This window comes from Numida meleagris, chromosome 6 (assembly GCF_002078875.1).
Source record: "Numida meleagris isolate 19003 breed g44 Domestic line chromosome 6, NumMel1.0, whole genome shotgun sequence".
Lineage (NCBI taxonomy): Eukaryota > Metazoa > Chordata > Aves > Galliformes > Numididae > Numida > Numida meleagris.
This window is the reverse complement of record NC_034414.1, coordinates 52792813-52803703: the sequence shown is the minus strand read 5'-3', so window position 1 is coordinate 52803703 and position 10891 is coordinate 52792813.

Below are 10891 nucleotides of genomic sequence, written 5' to 3'. Positions count from 1 at the left end.
CAACGGATGTGCATGTATCCACAACCTCCTGGAGTCAAGAGAGGATCAATCCAAGGGTATAATCTACTATAATCATGTCATTTTAGGGGGTGTCATGGTGTCTGAGAAACCCCTAAAGATCGGCAGGTTCAATATGTGGGTTATCCATGTCCCCTGGGCACTGGAACAGGGTGCAGGCCTAGGGTGACACTAAGTGCCTGCGTTGAGCATCTTGAACCATTCACCAGATGTCTTTCCATTGGCCTCAAGGGAGCTGAGAACAAGACCCAAATCTCTAAAGAGGTACAGCAACATCTCTCACAAATTAATGAATAAAATTGAGTGGCAGTATTGGCACTAAACTAAAGTTGGCTTTGACTTACATTGACCTAAATCACAATCGACTTTCTACGTATTCAAGAGATTTCTTGCAGTAAGTAATAAATGGTAATTTATTATAAATGGAGATTTACCACTAAATGGTAAATCACTCAGGGACATGACCAGCTTAATGCTGAGAGCAGCATGGCTGATTTTACTCAGCTACAGTAACTAACTGGTGCAGTTCCACCATTTCCAGACCTGAACCATCTTTGCATGACTTTCCTCAGCTCCTCCACTCTCCAGGTCAGCTTTCCTCGAGCCACCACTCTGACCAGCACTGCACTTGGGTGTACAGATTATCTGAGAGTCCTCCTTCTCTTCTGTGATCCCCATCCACTACGCATAAATCCAAGCTCAGCCATGTAGTTCAGATAACATGTTGCAAACTGCCTGAAAAGAGAGGAATTCTTGCAGAAGACGCTTACTTTTATTTGTCAGTATACTTGTTCTTCCCAAATAAAGGCATTTAATATACCATGAGTTGGTTTGCTCCCCCTCCTCCTCTTTTCATTTAAGGGCTAATTCATACGCAAGCTAATTTGTTCTGGCTATTATCACAATTTATTTCCATTGCTACAGGGCAGCCAATAACTTTAATAAAGGAGGTTCCAGTTACCCAATCTTCCCAGTTAATAAACTGCATTGAAAGACCCAGAATGAATTGGCTCCCACATGCTACAAATACAGAAAATTACCATGCTGTAGTGTTATCACTACCACGCAGGTACAATTAAATGTGTGTTATGCATGGAGCTGCACAGAACATTACCAGTAATGTCAAATGCAATTAAAAAGGAACTATTGTGTGATTCCATCTGAAAAATAAGCCTTTTCCTATGTACTTTACTGGATTAGTCACTGGATAGTGCAATATTGAAGCGTTTGGTGCTTGGGATTCAAAGGAGAGCACTAAGTAAACAAAGAAGCATAGCCTGCTAGAGACATGGTTAATTGTGAGGAGATGAGGCCTTCCTTCTTGGGTGAAAGCATGAGATATTTATTTCCTGCATCACTGGAACACTGTTTGATCATTAATACTGACCTTACTGGATATAGGCTCTGTTCTGAGGCTGGCAGGTTTTGTTCAGCCATGTGCACGATCCTTCTCCTCCAGAAGTGACAGTTTTATGCAAGTCAACTGCTCGGTTTCATAGATCATCTTTCCATCACGTTCTGCTCTAGTTCTTCACCCTTTATCTTTAAGTCTCAACCTTCTTTTTATACCCCTGTCAGCCCAAAGACATCCCCTATCCATGCTATTGCTACATTAAAATTGTATCTTCCTAGAACTCAGCTGTTTGAAATAAAATCCTCTCTTGCGAGCCATTTCTTTATTAAATAAATATGAGCTCAGTATTTTGATTACTTTCATTTGGTGATTTCTTTTGCTTACAATGCAAAATTGCAGTATGTTTGGACCAAATTCAGTGATTGAAAGCTGAAAGTCCTACTAAGTCTCTGCAAGCTCCACTAATCATCCTTATTCCAGTATGTAGAGACTTATCAAGTCAGGACAGAGTTCGGGAGGGAAACTCTGAATTGCAGATGTCTTAAAAGACAGCAGAAAATGAGATACACTTTTCATTTGACTGTTATGCATAAAATTCACAATCTACCTGGTATTAGAGGAAGATTAGCTTTGAAGTTAAGAGGATAAGCTCAGGAACACAAGTTGGGAGGAGACCTTGTGGGTCTCTGAGGGCTGCTCACATGACTGTGGGTTATCACACCTCAGCATGATACTGCCCATTGACTTAATTGCAGCAGCTTGTGCGAGCTCTTCTCCCTGCAAAGCAAAACGAGCCCTGGCCCAAATGTGCACATTTGCCTTGAACTGTGAGAGCGAATCAGATAACCTTTCAGCCAACAAGCAGTAACTGTGTATGTCCCAGCAACCCCATGTCTCGCACATCCTATGACTGGGTGCCTGTGATCTCACACATCGTACAATCCCCTGGATTACATGGTCAGAGTTGGGTTTTAAAACAAAGCAAAAACTCCGTACTCTGCTATGGTTTTCACCATGCTCTTTGAAATACCTCTAAAATAAGCATGATGCTCCTAAAAGGAAGGATGAATTAAAAGCTAAGTATAGATTCGCTACTGCCTTAGAATGCTGTGTTGCATGTTGGTCACAGTGTCAGGCTTTGGAAGAGAGAAGCATAAAATAAAACATTTCTAAGACCATATCCTTAGACAGAATAAATCTGCCAAGCTCTGTGGAGACCACTGGAGCTACAGTGATTTACTCCTGCCAGTATCCAAGCCAGTATTTTCATCCTTTCATTGCAAAGTTCAGAACAATTGGAAGTTTGGTCTAAATGTCAAGTCAACAATAGTTCCGTGAAATTATTCAAAAATCTCTCCTTTAAGAAGAGTGTGTTTGAATATTTTCTCCCTTAGCATTGTTGAGGAGTGCAGCTCTTGGCAGTCAGTTAATTGTGGATCATCTTCTCACGCTGGAGATGTTGAGTGAAATTTAGACTGAGAGTTCACAGAATCATAGAATCATTAGGGCTGGAAAAAGTCTCTAAGATCATGAAGTCCAACCCCAGCTCATCCCCACCATGCTCACTGACCATGTCCCTCAGTGCCACATCTCCATAGTTCTTGAACACCTCCAGGGATGGTGACTCCATCACCTCCCTGGGCAGCCTGTGCCAATGCATCACTACTCTTTTGGAGAAAAAATTCTTCCTAACACCCATCCTGAAACTCCCATAGCACAACTTAAAGCCATCACCTCTTGTCCTATCACTGTTACATGGGAGAAGAGGCAGACCCCACACCACTACAACCTACCTTCAGGTAGCTGTAGTGAGTGATAAGGTCTCCCCTGAGCCTCCTCTTCTCCAGACTGAACAATCCCAGCTCCCTCAGCCGCTCCTCATAACTTCATCATACCATCCCCTGTGGGGTTGTGTTCCTTCATGGTTGTTGCAGTAAGCAATGGCATCTGGAATGTGGATGTGCTCTGTGCAGGCAACAGCAGAATGCAGGGGGCTGCCAGTTGCAAAGCACATGCTGACGTTGCTTAAACTGTCATGCTACTGTGGTGTTACAGTCGTATCAAATGCACTGCATGCCATAATATTGGGTGGGAGCAATTACAGCATGCATAATCACTGCCTTCCTCTCCCCCTCTCCTTTCTCCTCAGCCCAAGCTCCATGTGCATGTTATCCTGTGGGTGAAAGCTAATATAATATAAAGAAAATGGCACGATTCCCTAACGTCCGCATCATGCAGATTGATTTGCATTTACTTGTAACTGAAAACACATGGCTAGTCACAGCTTAAGAGAAATAAAAAGGATTACAGCAACCTGAGACCATGACTAAAAGGAGTTACTCAGCCCCTGCACTGTATCATTTAGCTTCACAGTGGAACAGATACCTAATCTAACATACAACAGGCCATCGATAATCAAAGAGTTTGTTGCTCCCCAGCCAGCCTGGAACAATCACTTAAGCATTTGGCATGACAGATATCCAAGGCTCGTTTTGAAAGGGGAAAGTAGCACCAAAGGGAAAATCTAGGTAGGAAAACCTTTAGGAAGCTGATTGAAATTGCAGGTGACAAGGGGATTGATGGCAGCTGCAATTAGGCGGCCTCCAGGAAGTAAATAACTGTTGCAGATACAAAGACGTGGTTCTGTGCGGGACATCATAGCCATGCCCTGGTCAGGCAGCAACCCACTCCCTTCTCTGAGGCAGCAGAGTGATTTCCAGCAGGGCTCCTGCTCTGCACCTCATTGTCATTCAGAGAAGCCCAGCACTGAATATTTTCACTGTGCTCATACCCCGATGAGATTTTTCTGCCACGCCGCAGTCAGTACAGTGGCTGAGAAAATTACTTGTGAGATGCTGGGCTTCAAACCATTGCCTTAAGTAGACTCCTTTGGCTGAATTTAAAGCATGATGTGATTGCGGGTGTTTGTGTCCTTTGCTTTCCTTTTCTTACTCGCTTGCTTTCTTTTCATTTTCTTTTTATTTTATATTACCTTAAAAATTCCTTCAGACTCTGGATTGTTTGTTTTTTCATAGTTCTGGGCTCATCAAATTGATGGATAACTATAATGAATCCCATGACTGCACTACTGAAATTATCTCAACCACCAAAATGTCTGTTTAATCTACATCAGAGTAGCTGCGCTTCTTTTGTGCCTGGATAAATCACGTAAGCATAACAAAGTACCTTGAATGTTCATTTTCAAAGATCTGAAAAGAAGTTGTCTTGTCTTAGTGGAGTTCTGTGGCTGGCAGCTGTCTGGCAGTCTTTCTGAGGAAAAAAGGTGAGGGGGGAGAAGAACGGGGGAGGATGAAACTTCTCTCTCTAAAATAATTCTTTTTTTGTATTACAATCTGAATGGTGAACATTTTGTTTTGCTTTAATTTCTATTGCCAGTCAATCAATATTCTGACTGAGAGATCTGAAGATGCTTTTAGGAAAAAAAACACTTGTTTTCTTCTTCTTTGATTATCCTTTCTTTTTAAGTGGACAGTTATCTATCTGAGGCAGCAAATACCCCACAGATGTGGGCACAATTCCAGTCTTACTGAAGTGAGGTCTGAACATAAAAGGCCAAAGAAACACCATGAATGCAACAGCAGTCCCTGCAGTTCATGTCTGCCTCCATATTTGCACAAGGTCATGGTCCATCCAGGAGCAGCCAGATTCTGGAGTCAAATTTGAAGCTGTGGGTGCCAGAAGACAACAACTGAGCCTCCTGGGGCACATCCCCTCTGTGGCACTGAGCCAAAGTGTGGGGATCTTCTTCCACCATTGTCATGGTGGGGCTTGGGGTTCAGGCTCACCCAAAGCCATGCCACTACCCCACAACCGGCCTCCAGGCTCCACAAGTGGGAAGAGGTGGGGACAAGCACTGCCTGAGCAGGGGCTCCCTATCTCTGCTGATTCAACCAAACCATCCCAATTGACATATTCTCCACCCTTACGGTTTCCCTGCAAGTTGCCCAAGGTGTCAGACATACATAAATTGAGGAAAGGTTTTGTAACTTAAAGCAAGTGACCTTTTAATTCTTCTAGGATGATAAATGGAAATAATAACATTAAATAATTTCCACCCAAGTAAAGTTGTCTGGATCTACATTTCTGTGTTCTATTACAAATCTTAAATAGAAAAAAAAAATCTAAACAATATTTCTCTGTCCTTCGTTCCTTAAGACAATGGAATAACATGTATTTGTCATTCACTAAACAAATATCTCTGTGCAGGATATAAAGGAACCACAAAAACTGACAGATGAAGAGATTCATTAATCACAAACACAATGAATAATAGTTTTTAAAAAAGGAAGCACAAAAGACCACAGAACATGGGGTGTACGTGGTGGATCATGGCAGCTGGGAGCCTTGACTATGATGCCTGCCCCATTCAGAATAACCTTTCCTGGAATATGTCCTATTGGGTTTTCTGTTTATTTCAATACCCTGCTAGTTTGTTTGTCATTTAGAGCAGTCCAACTGGCTGTATTACCTGGTGAGATGCAAATAAAATTTAATAGCAAACTTTTAAAAATGTTTATTTAATTGTACTGCAGAAATGTTTGGTTAAAGAAAAATATTCCCCCCACAGCCGTATGGTTTCTGTTTGAAGTGCTTTTGGATTGAACTCAAGGCATTTGGGAGTTTGCCAGGAAGGGGTGTAAACAAGGGAGGCGTGGAGCTTTTATTCTTGGAGAATATATGGCTGATCCAGGGTTCAGCAGCGCCAGGATGTTTGTGTTTCAAATTCAAATAAGACACACACTAGCAATAATTAAATTGGGAAAAAAAAATAATGCTGGGATCATCTTGTTGTACAAGTTAGATAAGAAATGAGTTATTAATTTATGTGGATCAGCTACTTGTGAGAACACGGTTGATCCTTGTACACCTTCAGTACTGTACACTCTGGACTCACCCGAGTAAGTATCTGATAATCAGCAGGATTTGATTACAGCAAAAATAATCCTAATTTCATGCTACTCTGTTAAGTGCTAGTTCTAATTCCAACAAATACATACAAAAGTCTTTTTTTTTTTTTTTTTTTTTTTTTTTTTTTTTTTTTCAAGAAGATATGTCACACTATTAAAAAGTAGGGCTGGAAGATCCTAGGTGAGATACTCTACCTTGTTCACCTAACCCCAAAGCAGAATCTACTCACTTCTTTTAACTTGTTCGTAAAAACCTTAACATTCCTTCTTAAATGATGGAAATGTCACAATATTTTGTGGAAATTTCTTCTGCTACCCTGCTATTTATCATCTAATGTTTACATTACACCTCCTCTCCTGCAAGTTAGGCAATAACTCATTAGTCTTTGTTCAAGAACATTTCACATTCTTGGTATTTTATCATCTCTTTTCTAATAGAAGCCATACAGTTCTTCCTAAAAGGGACCCATTATCTGGACTGTTGATCATTTTTGTTGCTCTCCATTTGATACCTTTTCATTGTCTCACCTCTTTTCTAAAGTACAGTGCCAACAATATCAAAAGAGAAGCACTGCCTTTGCAGAGCTGCACGGAAGGATTCTTTCATGTGACTTTTATGTGCAACTCTCGTGTTTATACAGCCCACTATAATGTTTATTTTTTTGCAGTCGTGTGACAATGTTGACTAAAGTTCAGTCTGTGAACCCTGGTAACCTGCAGATCCTGTTTCATAGAGCTGATGCCCAGCAGACATTTTGCCTTCGGTGTTTGTATAGTTCATTATCTCCACTTAGTAGTGTTCACTTTTCTCTGTTTTCATTGAATTACATCCAGATTTTCTCAGCTCATTTCACCCATTTGTCAAGCAGATTTAAAATTCTAATCCTGTCCCTGAAAACGATTGCAGTTCCTCTTTGCTTGATATATGTCCACTGAAGATTCCACCACACCTCAAACTGGGGGTAATCTTCATTAAATGTAAGCCATTTAACAAATACTGTGTCCAAGAACTAGAAGACGCTTGTCGCATGTCCTGGAAAGCTTAGAGAAAGGTCAGCTTCAGACATGGCTCTTGAAAACAAGGTTCTTAAGACGTACAGTCAGAAGGTTTTGGACATAGAGAGAAATGACAGTATGGCCCAAGCTCATGGCTGTCAGTTTTTCATCAAGAGTTTAGGAATGTGTCTACCCAGGAGTTACCATATCGGCACAGCCCTGCTGCTGGTCATCCTATGAAAACTCAAAGTGGAAGCCATGAGCTGGGCTCATGATCCACCTGTGTAGCACAACAAGCCCACAGAAACTGTCAGGCACATATGTAAATATATTCTGGTATGTCATCCTTAAGAATGTGTACTGTAACACATGGTTAAAGTGAATTGTATCCTTATATGTAACACATTACACATTTCTATTTGATATATATATGTGTGTGTATTTTTGCCCGTTAGAAAAATAATTAAAAGCCCTGCCCATTTCACTTAGAGACAATTGATACTACGCTATCTATAACTGCTGTAAAGGAATTCATGGTACAAAGCACTCTCTTCTACATCCGGCCAAATGCATATTGCATCTCCCTCTAGTGGCTTAATCTACAAGTCCATTCTTCAGCAGTAAGTCTATGTGTTGGTACTAACTCTACTTTCTTGTCAGAGACTGGAACATAGCTCACCCATGTGGGAGATAGCTCATTTCTGAGTGTATCTTTCTTTTGAGTTATCTTCTAGTTCTTAAGCTCCTGACAATGTTTAAAGTGTGCCTGAATTCTCTACTGTAACACAACTAAACCGTGGTTTTCATATAAGTAAAATTACATAAGGATAAAATTGTGGATTTCCAGTCTAAAATTAGCTTTGTATTAAACTAACAGAAACAATGAGACAGAGGCCAAATTTCAAGTATGTCAGGCAGCTTTGTATCAAATATTTGTATTTTTCTTTAAAAGACCAGAGGCAGCTCAGAGAACAAAATGATTTTTTGAGCTTGGGGCACTCGGCACATGCTGGTAAGCTTCACAGATCTACAGCCAAAAGAGCTTACATGGTGTATGCACCACATACGTAATTGCCATATTCTTGAGTTGTGGCTTATGATCCTATGTCAGACACTTGTCTACATCACTCACACTTGCGCTACTTGTTGTCAGACTTGCAAGTAAGTCATTATCCAACTATTCAGCTATAAAACAAAGCACTCATGATTCTGAGTAATTTCTCCCTTCTATTCCCCTCAATGAAATGTTCCATATGCCACTGAGCACAACACGACCACACCAGATGAAAGCCAACAACTTAACTACCCTCTTTGTTCATTAGACATTCAGTGCCTCTCTCCAGTCCAGTGTCCTTCCTCCAGAAAACACATAAAACCAAGGTCTTGGGCACTTGTGTTAATTAACATTCCCATAGTCCATTTTTGCAAAAGTAGAGATAATAGTCCTGGTGTGTTGGCCAACTTCCAGTGTGCAAATTACATTCAGCTTACCTCAGATTCCCCTGGCAGCTGGAGGTGGCTGAGGTATTCAGATGTTCCAGATGTTTAATATCTTTATTAATGATCTGGACAAGGGGGATTGAGTGCACCCTCAGTAACTTTGCAGATGACAGCAAGCTTGGAGGAAATGTCGATCTGCCTTGATGTAGGAAGGCCCTTCAGAGGGATCTGGACAGGCTGGATCTCTGGGCTGAGGCCAGTGGGATGAGGTTCAACAAGACCAAGTGCCGGGTCCTGCACTTTGTTCACAACAACCCCAGACAATGCTACAGGCTTGGGGCAGAGTGGCTGGAAGACTATGTGGAAGAAGTGGACTTAGAGGTGCTGGTGGATGCTTGGCTAAATATGAATCAGCAGTGTGCCCAGGTAGCCAAGAAGGCCAATGGCATCCTGGCCTGTATCAGAAATAGTGTTGCCAGCAGGAGCAGGGAGGTGATCATCCCCCTGCACTCAGCACTGGTGAGGCCACACCTTGAGTACTGCGTCCAGTTTTGGGCCCTTCACTACAATAAAGATATCGAGGCCCTGGAATGTGCCCAGAGAGGGACAACAGAGCAGGTGAGGGGTCTGGAGCACAAGTCTTATGAGAAGCAGCTGAGGGAACTGGGATTGTTTAGTCTGGTGAAGAGGAGGCTCAGGTGAGACTTTATAGCTCTCTACAACTACCTGAAAGGAGGTTGTGGCAAGGTGGGGGTTGGCCTCTTCTCCTGCATAGGTAGTGATAGGGCTAGAGGGAATGGCCTCAAGCTGCACCAAGGGAGGTTCAAGTTGGATATTAGGAAACATTCTCCAAAGGAATGATCAGGCACTGGAATGGGCTGCCCAGAGAGGTGGTTGAGTTACTGTCCCTGGAGGTGTTCAAGAAACGTTTAGATGTTGTACTGAGGGACATGGTTTAGTGGGGAAGTGTTGGTAGGTGGATGGTTGGATTGGATCATCTTGGAGGTCTTTTCCAAACTTGGTGATTCTATGTTTCTATGATTCTATGATTCTCCATCCTACTCTGTGCCATGCACAGACAGTGAGCTCAGCTGGGACCTTTGATGTATAGGGATGTGGAAAATCTCCCCTTTTGAAAAAATGCTACCAGCTAAAGGCACAGTCAAAGATGAGAACTAATACATGAAGTTTATCTACAGCTAATAAGGAAAGCACTGTGTTTATTTACTTCCTACTGAGTAGTACCTAAGAATAAATTAGTAAGCTTTCCCATTTTTCTTCATTTTCAGTAGACAGCTACTCTTATAAATCACAAGCAACAAACCTGAGACAGAAGTCTGTAACAAAGCCATAATTATGTCTTGCAATTTAGGTTTCATATTATTAGCATCTGTATCTATATTCACATTATCCATGGTCCTATACAAGACATTCTTCTTGTTCCAATGTCTCATGCAAAGCTAGCAGAAAACTAAATGTGGTTTTTGAATAAAAAATTGGGGCTTTTTTTGTTGTTATTGTTTGTTTGCTTTTTATTAAATTTTAAGCTGAAATACCTGCACTTTAAAAAAACTTTCTCAATGTTGACAGGAATACAAATTCTGTTTGGGATACCTGTTTTGGACCCCGAGCCCAATGCTAAATACATATGGCAGAGAATTATATCAAAGTAAAAAAAACAGTGAAGCAAAATTTTGCTAAGTAATTGCTTCAGTGAAGCTTTTCCATCTATTTCTACTTAATCATAAATCCATATTTCTGCTGGGGAGGACTGGAAGACTGTCGGTGGATTCTCCAGGGTCCTTTCTGATGCTAACATGCCCTCTTCATGATGGAGTTATTCCTTCTGTCTGGGGCTGTCTGGGATATGTGTAGAAGATTCCCTGAGAACTCAGAATCCAAATACAGCAAATTGCAGCAAAACATTGTCTCCCAGAACCCACTTGATAAGTCAATGTGATTACTAAATTGCAGAAGAAAAATTCCTTTGATGATGGCTTTATAAACCCCATGGCTGCTATGTCTACTACAGAAGTTCCTTAATTTTCACCTCATTCCACACTGTTGAGGTCTAGGATTCAGTTGCAAGGTCACCATGTAGGTCTGGCTAAGAGCTGCCAGGAATCAACCTGCATATTCACTGTCAGCATGCTCA